General features: G+C 59.8%; 1 protein-coding gene and 1 long non-coding RNA gene across 4 annotated transcripts in view; one reads left to right on the forward strand and one right to left on the reverse strand.

Annotated features, from left to right (window-relative positions):
- RAI1 (retinoic acid induced 1) overlaps positions 1-11982 on the reverse strand; it is a 101868-nt gene extending 89886 nt beyond the window's left edge. For 2 of the 3 annotated variants that reach the window (XM_031467437.2, XM_064494809.1), the window contains exon 1: positions 11769-11982. The gene's annotated coding sequence lies outside the window, so the exon portion shown is untranslated. Of the gene's footprint in view, positions 1-8135; positions 10410-11768 lie in introns of those variants that run through there. The other variant, XM_064494808.1, reaches the window with a different exon arrangement.
- A 345-nt stretch (positions 11983-12327) lies between these two features.
- Positions 12328-16663, forward strand: LOC116157654 (uncharacterized). Its single transcript, XR_004141739.2, has 3 exons — positions 12328-14491; positions 15679-15978; positions 16088-16663. It is a non-coding gene; the product is annotated as an uncharacterized LOC116157654 (long non-coding RNA).
- Positions 16664-16951: the final 288 nt, after the last annotated feature.

Below are 16951 nucleotides of genomic sequence, written 5' to 3' on the forward strand. Positions count from 1 at the left end.
GGAAGGGTGACCCCCGCCTCCCTCTGCTGGGGGCAGGGCCCGAGGCTCTGCTTGCCTCTTCCCTGCTTCCTCCTGTGAGAGCAAAAGGGCTGAGAGGAGACGGCAGGTGGGGTCTGCGGGGGCACCAGGTCCTGGCGCCCCCCGGGGCCGCACCTCCAGCATTCCAAAGTCAAAGTTGTTGGTGACAGATGTCTTGAGGGCCCTGGCGGGGAGGGCAAGAGAGCCTGAGAGGAGACCCAGGCTGCTGGAGTTCCACTCAGAGGTGAGGGAGCTAGAAGGAGACTTCTAGCCTCGGAGGAGCCCAGAGAAGGTGGGCAGTGGCCTGGGGCCACACAGTGAGAATCAGAGTCTCCCGACTCATTCAAGTCCTGGGCGAGCCTTTCGAGAGCCCAGAGTGGCCCACTGCCTAGGCTCAGGACCCCCACTCTCCACGAGAAAAACTCTGCAAGTTCGTCTTGGCTCACGATAAACGTGCATTTCACACATGAATGTGTCATGACGCAAATAGCTTGTCACGTCTTTCCTGCCGTGGCCACAGCTCCCCAAGGACAGGGCCTACAAACACCCAGATCGTAGCGGGTTCTCGTCCCAGCACACAGTAGGCCGACAAGCATACTTATCAGCCAGACGAAGTATAATTACTACAAATAATCTCAGTGCCAAAGAAAAACATGTGCTGCTGTGGGCTTTCCTGCCTCCCCATGGCCTCCGGCACACCCTGCCCCACACAGCGGGCTCAGGGGCCTGGGTGGCCCCCAGGGCCCCATGGCTGGGGGTGCAGGCAGCAGAGGGCTTGCCCCCCTTCCCAGCCTGACCATGAGGCCAGCCCACCCCTCAGTTGCCCCCTGGCCTGCAAAGGCATCTGTCCTGGGCCAGGCGGCAGCCTCATTAGGAAAGCAGTGACAGACGAATTAGCTGCAGGGAGGGAGCTGAGGGCTGTCACAAGGCTGAGGAAAACCAAATGCCCCTGCCCTGGTCTGGGCTCAGGGGATGCAGCGAGGGAAGGGACAGAGACAATGTCCGGGTGCAGAGTCGCCCTGGAGCCAGGACTCAGGCCCAGAGCAGGGTCTTCACATCACCCCTGCTGCTCCTGCCACCTGCCTGCCTCTGAGCCAGACTCAACCTGCTGAGTGACCCCTGACCAACCCCTGCCTCCTCTGTGCCCTGGTCTCTGTGTGAGAGGAATGTAGCTGGGAACAAAAGAGGAAACTGAGGCCCAGGGAGGGGCTGGCCCAGAGCAGAGTCCTGGAGCCGGAGCCACGCTCTGTGTCAGGGTCCTGGCTTGGCCGCCAACAGGCTATGTGCCCTTGGACCTCGGTTTCCCATCCGTGAAACATGGGCCTGGGCCACCTTGGCCCCAGCATTCCCTCTGGTCTGAGTCACAGGGCAGGAAAGGCCCAGTTCTGTGGGAAGACAGTCCCCAAAGCCAGTTCGTCCTGGAGCCTGAGGCCCGGCCACACAGGGGTCCCTGAACTCACAGGTACCTAGCGTAAAGTTCCTCCTAGTGCCCAGGGCTGCGGGGATAAGAGGCCACTGCCTCTGTCACTCATACAAAATCCTGCACCACAGTCCACATGCACATGGAGATAGGCCTGGCACCGCGGGACACCCACATACATACAACAGACACTCAGCCACACATAGGTCCCCACCCACAAATGCAGACACACAGAGGAGAGCATGCCCCTCTCCCTGCATCATGGATACCATGACACATATGCGCACCCAAGATGTGCTCACAAAACCCACCTCTCAAATCACTCCTCAACCCAGACACACACACATCACACACAAAGACTCACCCACGTGCCTGGACACAACAGCCGTGCAAAAACCATCACCCTTCCATGTACAGAACCCCCCCTAAGACGGACAGACAAGTCGGATACACACAGGCCCCCAAGCCCGGACACACACAGACACAGACCCACCTTGCTGCCTGGTTAAATTCCCCATGATAAATAAACCATGTTCAGAGCATCAATCTCAGCCCCACCTGGTGGCCTCCTTGCTCCAGGTAAAGCGAAACGGGTCTTAAGTAATTTATAATTGAATAAACCTGCTAAGAGAATACAATGTACAGGCCCGCTGGCAGCAGGTCCCTCCTGTATCTTTCCATTTCAGAGAGCACTTGGTGGTGCGGCAGGTGGTGGCCCACGGGGCAGGATGTCTGGTACCTCCCCCGCCCCCCCGCCCGGGGGTGACTTCCAGGGAAAGGGGCATTCTGTGATTTTCCCTGCACTAAATCCAGCTGCTGCTCAGGGACAGAGCCCTGCCCTCTCCGGCCTCTTGGGCTTTTTCCTCCAAGCTTTGGATGCCTTTTCAACACCAATCTGTCCCTGGAAACCGTGATTTTCCAAAGCCTGTTTCTCGCAGGGCTGGGATGTGCTAGACTCAAACTGCGCAGGAAGGAGGGAGAAGAGAAGGCCTGGCAGCAGGGACGAACGGGGACAAGGGCAGCTCGGCCTGAGAGGCAGCTGGGCAGAGGGCAGTTGTGCTGGACCAGGCCCGCACGCCCTCAGGGAGAGGCTACGGAGCCCAGGGCAGCAGAAATCCGCTCCTAGGCCGTGGAGACAGACCCGAAGATGGGCCACGGGACTAGCGTAGTTAGGAAGCAGTCACCAGGCCGCCTCCCTCGAGGCTCTCCCCAGGACCGGTTCCAGTTCTCTGCAGACTCAGACTCAGGAAGAAGGCGCACGCCACACAACATTAAGGGAGAAAAGCAGGCTATCACGCGGTATACACAGGAGCGGTGGCGCCCCCAAACAAGCGAAACACCTCACCAACAGGGGGCAGAGGCAAAGGCAGGTCAAATGCGGCTGCCTCCGGAGACGGAGTTTGGGCGAATTGCTTTTCTTTAATTTGTCTTATTTTCCAAAATAAGCCTGTCCTCCTTTTATAGTGAGGGGGAAAAGCTGTTAAAACCACCAAGTGCCTTGCAAAGCGAACCTACAGCGCGACTCCACATTTCATACTTGCTACATTTATCACGTCTATCACGTGCTTAGAGAAAAAGTGCTGAAAATGACTATGTCCTGAGGATGAAGTTATAGCAGCTTTTTACGTGTCTTCCGCTATCCTCAGGTTTTCCTAAAATCAACACATTCATAACCTGGTGATCTTACTAAAAGCAAAACGCTCAGGACCGAGTCCCTCCTGCTGCCGCGGGGCGCCCTCCCAGTGCGCATGCCCCGGGCGAGGCCGGCGGAAGGCCGAGGACAGCCGCCCCTCGCAAGCCCCCAGGCTAGCGCCGCACCGAGCGGCCCGATCCAGCGGGAGCGGCAGAGGCGGCGGACCCTCCGCAAAGCCGAGGGAGAAGGCAGCCTCGAGTAGGGAGGCCCGGAGGAGAAGAACCCGACCGAGACCGACCCTCCCGGAAGCCCCGCCCCGCGCCCGGTTCCCGGAAGCTGCAGGCTTTACGACGGGCTGGGCTTCCACGCCGCGCGGAGCACGCCGGGAGGGCGCTGCCATGGCGACGCAGCGCCCGCCCCGCCCGCGCCCTGGCCTCCCCGCGCCGCGGTCTCGGCCCCGGTCGGCTCGTCCTGTCGGACGCGCGGAGGCCCCGGCGCGGCCTAGGTAGGGGCGCCGCCGGGGAGCGAGGGCAGGCCAGGAAGCGCGGGCGTCTGCCCTCCTGAGGTCAGGGAGAAGAGGAAATGGCCCCGGAGGCGATAACGCAGCTGCCTGCGCGTCTACTCTGCCGGCTCCCACCAAGCCCTCCCCGAAGCCGGGCTCCCCCGCTAGGTTCCAGGATTTGACCCCCGCAAGGTGGCCTCTTCACCCCAGTGCAGGGGGCCTCTGCCCACCCACACGCCAGCCGTCTGCTGCTGGACAGAGCGAACCCCTCGGCTCGGCTGCTGCCCAGGCCCCCGCAAGCTGGCAGCTCCCCGGGCAGACCCTGACCCCTCCTTGGCCCGCGCCCTCCGCCGCGGGGTGGGGGCTCGCACTGACGGGGCCGGGCCAGTCGGCGGGGTGACTGTCTCCCCAGTCCCGCGTGTGAGTGGCTCTGCCCGAGTAGGTGGGCCAGAACGCCCAGATGTGTGAAGGAGAGAAGTGGCAGGGCTGGGACTCGGCCAGGCTGACTCCAGGCGCCTGTCCACACACAGTGGCACTCCTTGCTCCCTGGCCGCCCAGCCGGGGCTCGTCCAGCCGCCTATCTCTGCCCAGAGCACTGGCCGGGCCTCCGGTCCCCTCCCCCTCCCCTCCCAGCCGGCTTCCCTTCTGAGCCGCCAATCTGCAGCCACACAAAGCCCTGTTTGTTTGCTTTCTCTGCTGCTCCCCCTGGATCCGATGTCTTTCTCTGCTACCTGCCGGCCTGGCTTCCTCTCTAAGCCGCCTTCCCAGCCTGCTGAAGGGAAGGAGGGGGCAGCCACACAGCACTCCCTGCCTCTGGGCCACCTCATCGATCCTTGAATTCACCTCCTTAGTGCCAGGGGCACCCAGCTGGGGCGGTGTGGCCCACAAGGGCTTTGCAGCCCCCTCACTGCCTCTCAGGATGGGGGGGGGGGGTGCCATCTTGGTGGAGCAGGAGAGATGCCTAAAGCCAGTGGCTGGGAGAAGAGAGCCAGAGAGGTCCAGCCAACCTCCCCTCTCCTTTTGTGAGCAAGGCTTATTTTGTTCATCAGGAAGGCTGCCCCTGACTTCCCAGCAGCCCACGGGCTGCCAGGAGGTAAGCAGATGAATGGGGCCAGGAAGGTACAATTTGGGGAGGCAGACGGACGCCCTGGTTTCATGGCCTTCACCCCTCCTCACTCCTGAGGGCCCCAGGTACGGCAGTCTCTGGGATGAGGGCTTACAGGTTGCACTGGGGGCTTTACTTGGGAGATGCCCTCTCAGGGCCCACCCGGGGCAGACAGCTGGGCAGACCTCTCCCATAGCAGACACCTCTGCAGTGTTCCTCTGAAAGCCCCATCAGCCTGAGCTGAAACAGGGCTTTCACAAGGAAAGAAAAATAAACACCCGCATTCCACACCACCTTCTGTACCTGCAGAGTGGGGGCTGACCTCTCTCCCCGTTCAAAGAAACCCAACACTGATACTGCACAGAGATACCACAATCTGGCCTGGTTCCCTCTACCCAGGACTCTTTTATTGCTCCCTGCCATGCTGGGTGGCCCAGAGCAGGTCCTAACCTCCCTGGGGCTCCCTCTTCCCTCTTCGCCTTCCTGTCCCCAACCGCAGAGTTTAACCCTTATGGCAACTCTCGGATAAAGGTGTGATTGTGCCCACTTAACAGAAGAAAGAAGATGCCAATTGAGAAAGCTCCAGAGACTAAAACTGCCCCCCAGTCAGACAGAATTCAAGTCCACTTCTGACTCCAAGCCGTAAAAACTTCCCACCAGGTTGCATTATCATTTCATTGCCAGAGATTATCCTCTGAACTGATGACTGACCAACGTGAGGTGAGTGAGGAGCAGGCAGGGCCTGGCTCTGGTGCCCAAAAGAGGTGGTTTCCAATCTCAGCTCTGCACTTGGTTGCTGTGTGACCTCAAGCAGGTCACTTAACCTCTCTGGGCTTCAGTTTCCTTGATAATCTGTATGCAACAGTTAATTAATAAGGCTTAGAGAGGACCACCCAGCACCCAGCACCCAGCACAACAGTAGGCACTCATTAAACGATGGCTTTTCTCCATCATCCCTCAGCACCGGAGAGACAGGCGTTCACTTAGTCCAGGACTCAGGCCTCTCCCACCTCTGCTCTCACCCACCAGGCCCTGCTGCCAGGCACCCCCCGCTCACCATCTCTGGCCCTCTGGAACGCTCAGGCTGAGGCCAAAGACTGCCAGACGGAGCTCCCCAGGCTCCCGTCCTGCCCGGGAGACCGGGGCCTCTCTGCTTAATTAGCCAGGGCGGGGGCCCTGGGGGTCAGTGACACCCCAAGGGAACAAAGCCAGCTCCATCCACATCCTGCTGGACTCAAGAAGAGAAAGCCACTCAATTAAGTCTGATTTGGCAAAACGTCTGTTTCTAGTGCTATTTCGGGCCACGGTGGGGATTTTCTGTGCTCCTCTCAAAGGTGTCCAAAAGCGGTTTCTTTCGCCCCCCCCATCTGTGTTTGAAATGAAAATATTGTTCTTCCTCTTCTCAATCTTTTTCCTGCTTCTCTTTCCCACCTATCAGATACAGATAAGAGGAGGGGCAGAGCTGGGACCCCCCTCCCACCCCCAGGCCTCGGCAGGACCCCTGCTCAGAGTCCCAGAGAGAGCATGCTGGGAGCTGCAGTTCCCTCCAACCAGGCAAAGCAGAGAGGTCCTCTGGCCTTGGGCTCTGGAAGCCCGTGAGGCCAGGTCATTGTCTGCTGTCCCCACAGACACACACCAGGTGTCTGTCCTTACCCCCCCACACCTGACTTTCTGCTTCGGAGCTTTTGCTTGGGCTGTGCCCCCCTCCCCCGCCTGGAAGACCGCCCCCAAGGCCGCCTCTGGCTGCACCTCACACAATCACAATTAAGTCCACATTCTTTGCCGTCTGCTCACCTCCCAGACTGTAGGCTTCAAAAGGGTGACCTAGCGGCCACCTCTGTTTCTCCAGAGCGAGGCTGCTTAACCCCCTCAGCACTGTTGACCTCTGGGGCCAGATATTTGGTGGGGGGGGGGGGGTCCTGTGCATCTCCCCCATGCAGACAACCAGACATGACTCCAGACAAGGCCCAGTGTCCCCTGAGGGACAAACATCACCCCCAACTGAGAACCACTGCTGAGGCCTGGCATCGCCCCCCAAGTACATGACCCCCCCAACAGAACAGGTGGTTTTTATTTGACCTCTTTTCCTTTTATTGTAATCATGTACACATATCATTTTCCCTGTCAGACCAGAAGCTTCCAGAAGGCAGGCCCATGTGACCCCAGCTGTGTATCGGTGCTGATCCACGTTACCATTTGCTGCCGGGAGAACCATCAAAGCATCGGAGAGCACCTGACTAAAACCCAGCTCTGCTCCCCCCGCCCTGCCCTGCGCTGCTGTGTGACTGTGCTACAGTGGCTCAGCTTGTCTGGGCCTCGGTGTCTATCCAGTCACTGTGGCAATTCTTTGTCCCACTGGCTTAATGGAAGGCCCACAACTTCACATCTCTAAGGAGCTGTGCCCTCCCCATCAATAGGAGAGCCTTCAGGTAGCTTTCCATTTACATTTTCTGAGATTCTCATTACCAATAGGCACATTTATTAAGCATTTCGCTATGTACCGAGTACAGCTGAGTGCTTTACAGGCATCGTCTCATTAAATCCTCTTAAAAAGTCACCTGCGAAGTAGGTACTGTTACCTTCACTGTCTGATAAATGATAAACAGGCTGAGAGCTCGGGTACCTGCCTGAGGACACCCCAACATGGTCTGGTGGCCTCTGGCAATTGAGGGTCTCAATCAGAAAACCTTCTCAGCTTCGGTTGATGGTGAAATTATTTCTTGAAGTCTGATGCCCACCTGGTGCCAGGCAGAGTTAACCTTGCCAGGGGAGTTGGCCTCACCCGTGGGGCTCGGGGACCCGGCCCCTGGCAGGCAGCTGAAGGCCGAAATGCGCTCATCGCTGGGGCCCAGTGAGCCTGGGGCCTAGGGAAGAAAACAGCGGGAAGGGGGTGTCTGTGGGGCGAGGGGACAGCCGAGCCCTGGTGCTCCTGGACGCCTCCTGCCTGTCCTTCCTCAGCTCACTTTCCCTCTTTCCCACGTCTCTCTCTTCACCAGCTTGCCCCTCCTCGTCCCTCCCCTCCCCCTCCCCCAGTCCCACCACCACACACACTACTCAAGCGATTCGAGAACCAGTAGAGCAAAAGCCCTCCTTTGGCAGCCGAGCCCCTGTCTGTGCCTCCCGCCCCTGGCACCCACCCTGGTGTCACATTCCAGTCTCGGATCCCAGTGACCCACCCAGGCACGGGGCACAGCTCAGCCTCAATCCCCGGGGAAACAGGACCAGCCAGTTTCTCCTCCGCTCCCCCCAATCCGCCCCCGGGAGGAGCCTGGGGGAGCTGGGCCCCTCACTGGTCTCCTCTAAGATCTGACAGATCAAAATCCCGGAGCAGCAGCGCCCAAAGAACCCGCCCAGATCCCACAGGGGCCCCCAGAAACAACGCAGGGCTGGCCCGCCCCACCTCGCCTGGCCCTTCCTGCCAGGAAGACTTCTGAGCACCCCGTGCTCCAGGCCTCACCCTCGGAGCTGGGGCTGCAGACAGGAGGGAGGCAGCTCTGGGGCTGAGATGCTGGAGCCTCCGTGGAGAACAGATACGACAGAATTACTGATAATTCCGTGATAAACGCTCTGCCTCAGCCACAGACAAAGGGAGATGACTCAGTTCTGCCACGGAGATCAGAGGAGGAGGGGGCAGGGAGAAGGGAAGGGCATCCCAGGTGGAAGGGACAGTTTAGGCAGATGCACAGAGGCAGGAAGGCCCATGGCTGAATCCTGGGAAGGGAGGCTCTGCTGTGGCTGGAGGGGAAGGGGCCTGCATGGGGGCAAACCAGGTGGAGGGCCAGAAAGGGCCCCCACAGCATGGGAAGGACTTCAGACTGGACCTTTACTCCGAGGGCGGCAGGAGCTCCTGGAAGTAACTGCTGTGCTTGAGAAAGATCACTCTGTAGTGTGGCCCATACTGGAGGGGGCACGATGGAGGCCGGGAGGCCAGTGAGGAGGCCCCAGCAGCAACCAGCCTCTCCCCCGACCAACCTTCCCCAGCCAATCCCTCCCCCTCGGACACGGGACACAGGCTATGTCCACTGCAGCTCCCAGAGAATCGCCGGCGTGTCCCCTCTGCCAGGAATGCTCCTCAGTCTTACCCACCTGGGCTTGAACACCTGCTCCAAGCGCCTTCTTCCATGAAGCCCCCATCTCCACAAAGCCTGGAACTCTGGCCAAGACCGGACACACTCAACCCTGAGTCCTAAAGCTCAGGCTCTCTTTCTCCCCAGCTTGGTCTCCCTCTGCTCTTCTTCGTGGGGACAAGTCTCGCCAAAGACACTGCCAGACACTCCTTCCCTCATGGTCCCCCGAACACCAGCCAGGGCCTCCACCCAAGGATCGGCATCTTGCCAAGACCTGGCATGAGCTCCCACTCGTCCCCTCTGGGGACCACCAGGGTCTCAGTCCCCCACTGGGCTGTGACCTTGGAGGCAGGTGCATTAAGCACAGGACTTTGAAACGGTGGGCCCTTGGAAAAGAGCTGGTGGGCCCGCGAGCCACAGGCCACTCCCACGGGAATGCTGCCCTGCGTGCACAGCGCCACTGGGTCCCTGCCTGTGGGGCCACGAGTCGGAAGTGGAGGCAAGACACAGGTCGCTGTTAAAGCAACGAGGTGCACATGTGGACTGCCACGGAAAGAGCAGTGACAACTGGTGGTAGTGGCAGCTGGCACGTGTCAGGATAAGTACTGCTCTCAGCTTCACAGGTCTGCATGGGTTAACACATGACACCCACACCACAGTCTTATGAGGCCCCACTGTTCTCCTGTTGTACAGACAGGCACACTGAGGCACAGGGTGGTACACGGTAGAGCAAGGTCAGCTGGGAGCACCTCACCGTAGACCTTGCCAAGGCAACAGGAAAGGGAAGAGGGAGCTGAGGTGTGTTCTCATCTGGGGCAAAGTAAAACCATGTATTTGTGTACTTGACACATGTATCTGTAAGTGAACAGCAAACCAATTTAGTGGGTCACAACCAGCAATTAAAAAAAAAATCAAACATACTAGAACAGAAAGTGCCAGATGAGAGAACAAAACAGTAAAAAGTTATTTCACTAAAGTGTCCCAAGTGTTTCAGTTATACACCCTGGGCGTGAACGGAATTGTGACCTAACGTGTATTTCTCACCATCGGTCACAGGTGAGAGTTTGGAAGCCATGGGTCTAAGGGTCTAAGGAGGAATAAGCAGGGGCCCCCGCCTGCAGGGGCCTCCTGGTCCCCAGGGAGAGAAAGATGGTTTCAGAGCGGGTGACCTCCCTCTGCTCAGGAGGTTAGAGGGGCAGCTGGCAGTTGGGAAATGTCCCTCCACCAGGCTTCTGGGGCCCAGGTCACCCCAGACACACTGTCCGTCCCTCAAGGCTTTTTGCTTGTGAGAGTCTTAGCCAGGGTTTCAGGGTTGAGCCTCCCCCAAACCAGAATGTCTGTGTCCACTCCTCTGTGTTACCCCAAAGGCCACTTCTCCCGAGGATGCCCTCCTGGACGCTCCTGGGGCCCACACTCCCCTCGGTGGTCGAGGGGGAGGGGTGGGAAACGAGAAGATTCCTTCCAACTTCCAGATCCCGAGGCCACGTCCCAGGGAAGCCTCTGGAAACACAGCTGTGTGGTCAGTCGGGAGGGGCCTCCGCCGAGTCTGCGGCAGGACTGCCCCCACCCCCTACCCCGGGGTGCGCCTGGCCCTGGGCAGAGCCAGGTCTGAAGGGACGGCGCGCTGAGGGGACAGAAGCAGAGCCCCCAGCTTGGCGCTGGCGCCCCCACATCAGAGCCGCCTCACCCACCCCACCTCCCCTCCCAGGGCAGCAGACAACTAAAAAAAGATAAAATAAAAAGAAGTAATTCCCCTGCTCTGACGTCAGCGCGAGATCTTAGCAGCCCAGCAGCGGCATGAAAACTGGATTGCAACCAGATGTAATGCCCTTGAAGCCTCAACACGCTGCTGCGTTGGAAGACAAATGGGGGGAGGTGGCACTTTGGGTGGAGGGAACTGTGCGGATCCTGCGTGGGTCCTTAAATCAGAGCCTCTGAAACCCTGGGCAGCTCAGGGCCCGGGTCGCCATTCAGGCGCGCGGCCTCCCCTCCCCCCAGCCCCCCAATAGCGCATTGTTACACTCGGCGTCTCCATTCGGCCGAAGCCCCAGCCCGCCCCCCAGTCGGGAGCTCCCAGAGGAGGGCACGGCTCGGGCCGCACTCCGGCTCCCGGCGTGGATTTGAAGACCGAGAGCCCGAAAAGGGAAACCGCGCACTGGGAAAACGGGCGCCCCAGGAAGCTGGGGCCTCCGCGGCCTCGGGCCTGACTGGTGTTTCGCTTCCCCTCCGCCCCTCCTCGGCGCCCCCGGCGACCAAGTCTCCAAATGTCACCCCCGCGTCCTGCCGCCCCCTCGTCCCCGCCGCGCTTGGCGACGCCGCCTTGCGCCCGGCCCCCGCGCCCTCCTCCCGGGTCCCCTGCCTCCCGGGCGCGGGGCCAGGGCCCCGGCCGGCGCGCCGCTGTCCGGGCACACCGGACTCGCGTGGCCGGAGCTCCCACCGTGACGTCACCCCCGAGCGGCCCGCGCGCCCGAGGCCCGTCCGCGCCGGAGCTCCCCGGCCTCCGGGACCGCTTCCTGCCGGGTCGCGCGGCCTGCGCACAGGCCCGGGCGCCACCGCCCGCGTGAGGGTACCGCGGGGGGCACATCCAAGAGACCCGCGCGCCGCCCTCCCCCAGCACGGCCCTCGCCGACCCCCGAGGCCCTGGCTCCCACGCCGCGGCCCCGCCAGGCCCCGAGTCCCCACGAAGAAGTCGGCTCCCCGCCCTCCACCGGGGCGCACTCACGAAGCTCGCCTCCGGCCCCAGCGCCGCGCGAATGCCCCCGTCCCCACCCCGCGCTCGGCCGACGGTCCGCGCCACCGCGCGCGCGGGCCTGGCTCCTCGCGCCCCCACGCCACGCACCCGCCTCGGCCTTCGTCCGCCGCGCCGGGCGCCCCCAGCCCGCAGCTCCCCGGACACCCATCCGGTGACCTCGCGCACCCTACACACAAAGCGACTTGCCCGCGGCCCCCCGCGCCCCGGCCACCGCGCGCCGCCCCGCCCGGGCAGCGCCCCCCGCGCCCCCGCCCCGCCGCGCATTGCTCACCTCGGCGCGCGCTCACTCGGGAGCCCGGGGTCTGGCGCTGCGACTTCGCGGCCGGGAGGCCCGGGCGGCCATGGGGGTCGGGGCGCGGCGGCCCGGCCGGCCCGCGGCCAGGCAGGAAGGAGGGTGAGCCGCGGCGCCCCCTCCTCGCGCCGGCGCTCGGGCCGCGGGCAGGGAGGCCTGCTCCGCGCGCTCTCGCCCTGGCCGCGCCTCACTCCGCACCTCGCCTGGCGAGCGCAGCCGCGGGCGGGGGCGGCGCCCGGGGCGCGGGGACCGGACCCTGGCCGCGCACCGCCGGGCCTGCTGGCGTCGCGGGGCCGCGGAGAAATGCGGTCCCCTCCGCGCAGGAAGAGCGGGCGGCGGGCGGCGCGCGGGGGGAGAAGGCAGCGAGAGCGCGAGGAGAAAAGTTCCCGGCCGCCTGGCTGCGCTCGCTCGCCGCCCGGGCGCCAGGTGGGCCGCGCGCCCCGACAGCACCCCCTGGTGGCCCGCACCCGCCCGCGAGCCTGGGGGAGGGGGTTTTGCCGGGGGGGGGGGTACCCCGGAGAGCCCCGAAGGACTCGCGGGCCTGGGGACGCTGCGGGTCGAGGTCGGGGTGGGCCTGGAACCTCTGGCGGAGGACGTGGACTGGCACCGGCCCCCACGGCCTCGCAGTCTCTGGCCGGGTCCCTGGGCTACGCTCCCACCCTCACCCACCACGAGCCCTCCCTGTGACCTCGTCTTTACAGTCTGGGAAACATGCCGACCACAAAGGGCATAGATTTCTTTACTTACTGGCCCCTTCCCGGGCGCAGAATCAGCAGAGACAAGTGGTCCCTGCCGTCATGGAGCTGGCATCCTGGTGGGCAGAGACAGGCAGCAAACAAACGCTTACATACACAAAGAAGATAATTTCAGGGAGTAATAAGTGCTAGGAAGAAAACTAGCAGGTGAAGTGAGGAATAGGGGCTACTTAGCTGGGTGTGAGAGGAGGAGGCCCAGTGAGTGCGGAACTGACTGCCAGGAAGGAACCTGCCACGTAGAGCTGGGAAGACCCTTCCTGGCCAAGGCAAGAGCAAGTGCAAAGGCCCTGAGGCAAGAGAGAGCTTGGTGCCTAACCAGCAACTGGTGGAGCAGTGGACATGCTGAGGGCAGAGCCATGTGGGGGCCAAGGTCTTCAGGGCTCCAGGGCCTGGTGGGGAATCTGAATGCAATTCCAGGGCCGTTGGCAGAGCTTAAGCAGAGGAATATTGAATGAATGAGTGAATGAACCTGCTGTGAACTTACAGACTCACTGATAACTGCCACCCCAAGGCTTCCACTCTGCACAGCTCAGGCAGAACGCCTCCCATTCCCACCCAGCCTCTGGGGTCTGTTGGTCCTATGAGTGCAGGAGGGGTGTCAAGGTGTCAGAGCTCCCAGGTGACCTGGACTGGGGGCAAGTTCCCCTACAGAACCTCTGCTTCCTCCTCTGAAAGGTAAGGCAGTGCAGGGGACACGGTGCCCTTGCTCTGTGACAGGACTGTACCCCTCCACACATTGTCCATTTGACCTGACAGCCCCTCTGTGAGGCAGATGGTCACATTTTGTTCATGAGGAAACAGGCACAGAGTGGTGGTCATCTGTCCAGGGTCTCAGGCTAACATGATAGAGCCCTGTACCCAGAGCCCTTCCCACCAGCTCAGCCACCCACCACCCAGGGTGATGTTAAGGGCCAGACAAAAGCGGGGTCAGAGGGTGAGCGGCATTGTTTCAAGCTAGTTTTAAGCACAGCTTCCCGGGGAGACAGACCTGGTTTCTAAGTCCGGCTCCTCCGTGCCCAGCTGGGTGGCTTTGGAAAAACCAGTTCACTTGCTAAGCTTCAGTCCCGTCTGTAAGATGGGAGTAATCATAGCAGCTCCTTCCTGGGGTCTCCGCGAGGGCTGAACGAGGAAAGGCGTGTGGAGCATTTAGCCCAGAGCCAGGAGGCTGTGAATACTGTTGGTGCTTCAGGTCACAGGCCAGACGAGTGGGGACGGTCCCCTTCACACATCTGGGGCCTTCTAGCCCCTGCCGTGTCCAGTGTCTGGGGAGGGCCTAGGCAAGACCTGCACCAGGCACCTCAGCAGCCATGAGAAGAGGGGCTTCCCTGGGGGAGGATACTAACAACTGCCTTTTGGGAGCAGCCGGTGTGCGTGTATGGGCGTCCTCGGGCAGCCGTGACAAGTGACCACAGATTCAGTGGCTTACAGCAGCGTGGATTTGTTCTGTACAGTTCTGGTGGTCGGATGTCCCAAACCAGTGTCAACGGGCTGAGGTCAAGGTGTCAGCAGGGCTGCACCTCTGAAGGCTCCCGGGGAGAGTCCTGCCTGTTCCAGCTTCTGGAGGCCACCTGCATTTCGTACCTTGTGACCCCTTGGCGACCTCTGGAAGCCAGAAAAGGCAAAGAAATATGGCTTCTGTTGTCACAGCCCCTGCTCCCTCCCTGACCTTCTTGCCTTCTCTTACAGGTTCCTGTAATTCCTTCAGGGCCCCTGGAATCCAGGAGACTCTCCCATCTCAAGAGCCTTAATTTCATCACACCTGCAAGACTCTCCGCCCCCTCCTTTTTTTTTTTTTTTTTTTTGCCACATAAAGGAGCATTCATGGGTTCTAGAGATGAGGACCCGGATATCTTTGTGAGCCATTGTTCAGCAGCACACTCCATGCCTTCTCTTAACGCTCCCTCATCATGACTCATTTTACAGATGAAAGAATCGAGGCTCAGAGAGGTAAGTCACTCACTCAAGGTCACACAACAGGTGAGTTTATTCTGTCCCGTGCATATGAATTGAGTGGCCACTGTGGGTCAGACACTGAGTTAAGCTCTGGGTTGTAATGTAAAACCTATTTCTGAAAAACACACTGTGGAGCCCAAACCCAAAGTGTAGTGACGTAGTCCTGTCAAGGAATTCAGGGAAGGCTTCCTGGAGGAGGTGGCCTGTGAGCTGCGCTCTGGAGGGTGATCCTGGGCCCTCTTCAGATGGCTGCATATCCAGACATAGCCAGAGGAGGCTTCTGAGCAAGTGCTCACTCTGCTTCGGGCAAGGGGCTTCTCGGAGGAGGACAGGCCACAGTCGGCGGTCAGGCAGCAGAGCCGGCCGCCAGGAGACTTTTGCTGACACCCTGTTTGCCATCCTGGGCGGGATGCAGGTAGGAGGTAAGGTGGGAGTGGGCCTGCTCCCAACACGGACACCCAATAGACAGTGTTGGCCAAACTGGAAGCTCCATGATCCAGGCTGCCGGCCTTGCCTTGACTGGAGCACAGAATAGTGTTTAAAGATTTTGGAGTTGAAATACCTTTAAGGAATCCATATCTTTGCGGCCCCACCGCTAGCTATGCTCATAGTGGAATCACCCGACTCCCCCGCAAGGCATTGGAGTTTGAGATATCCTCCCCACCTCCCCAGGTGTCTGCATCAATAGCCTTGGCCTTGAACTCCCCCTCGGTTTTCTCATAGGTCAAAAGGAGACAAGGACTCCTTCTCGGGAGGGGGTGGGGCAGAGAGAGCCCCGCGGGCTGGAAGACAGGGAAAGGGTGCTCTACCTGGAGACAGAATCCTGTACCCCAGGGACTGGCTTGTCAGGGGCCTCACCCAACAGAAGGCAAAGGGGCTTCTTGGCGAGTCTCTAGCTGTACCTCCGTGGGTGGACTTCCCAACCCTGCTGGAGGCCTCATCCTCCCAAGAAAAAAGCCACTTTGACCACAGATCCCCTTGCAAATGGGAATCAAGCCATTGAAGAAACAAGTTTAGCTGGAATTTGATTTTGAAAAAAAAAAGACACTGATGCTATGAAAGTACCTGCTTCTTATTTTTCCGGGCAACAAAATATGGGTTCATGGGCAAATTCTTAGGTTAACGTGCTAATAAATTAGAATGCAGAAAAGTTAACTGGAGGCGGCATGGTTTTCCCACAGAAACCTCTGACCGTCCTTCCTGGGACCTTGGAGGACTAACTCCTTCCTCACAGTCTGCACCATGTGCCCTGTGCTCTCCGGGCCGCTAAGTCTGGGGACGTTCAGTCACTTTGTGAAGCGCCACGTTGTCCTTCACGCTGGGGGTTCTCGTTCCTGAGGCGGACTGACGCAGCCGGACAGGGCCTCGACGTGTCCACCGCCTTGTGCAGGACCCAGGGGTTCTCCGACATCCCTCCCAGCAACTTCGAGAAATTCTACGACTTTGGCAAGATGTGAAGAAGGCCTCTGTCGCCGACTTGCGTAAGTGAACCTGATAGAAATTCCGACGCTAAACTGGGTGGGAAGGTTGCAGCGGGAGCTAAGTTTGTAAGTGGCCAGGACAGTAGCAAATGTGGTCGTGTTTTTACAGCTTTTACTGCCAACACGGACAACCAGTGTGCGGCTGCTGGGGCCCCGTTGTCAGAATTAGCTGGATCAGCCCAGGACTGGTTGCATCAGAGTTACGTTAGGGAAGGGCGGATTTCCACTCGTCTCAGCCATTGTGTGTCTCCGTTACAGAGCCTTTGTTCCACCTCAGACACTTTGGCTTTTGGTGGTAATAACACCTTGGTTTTCCTGGGGAGGGGGGCTGTTCCTTCCCACTTTCAGCCCATGTGGTTCAGCCTCCACCAACACGACCTCTGGGTTGCAGAGATGCTCGTGTGATTCTGGTTTAATCAATCAAAGTGCCTCATTTACCTGGCCACAGTGACGGGTCCAAGGATGGCCACATGATCCAAGCCCTCTGGCAGTTTTGCTAGAAGCCTTGAGCATTGCTGGAACCTCCAGGGGGTGCTAAGCTGGTTAGTTGTGGACCTGAGAATAAAGTCAGTCTTATAGGAAAGCAGTGCAGAACCACACACAGAGACTCCAGCTGGGCACCTGGATCCAGCTATGCCTGAAGCTCAGACACTCTGGACTTTCAATTACACACAAGCCAATAAATTGACCTGTTTGCAAAAACCAGTCTAAGTTTGTTTTCTGTCACTTGTGTCAAAGAGAACTGAAGCTGCTTTACCTGGAGAAGAGAAATTAGGATGAGGAGAGCAGGGGCATGACTTCTTCACAGATCTGTAGGGCTACCCTGGCCTTGTGTGCTAACATGCTGGTTGTGTGTTTCCAGGTGGCAGGACCCGGTGCAGCATTGGGGCTCTTTTTTTTTTTTTTTTGGTGGGGGGAAGGTAATTAGGTTTATTTATTAATTTATTTATTAATAGAGGAACTGGGGATTGAA

The sequence above is a fragment of the Camelus dromedarius genome, chromosome 16 (genome assembly GCF_036321535.1).
Source record: "Camelus dromedarius isolate mCamDro1 chromosome 16, mCamDro1.pat, whole genome shotgun sequence".
NCBI classification, from domain to species: domain Eukaryota; kingdom Metazoa; phylum Chordata; class Mammalia; order Artiodactyla; family Camelidae; genus Camelus; species Camelus dromedarius.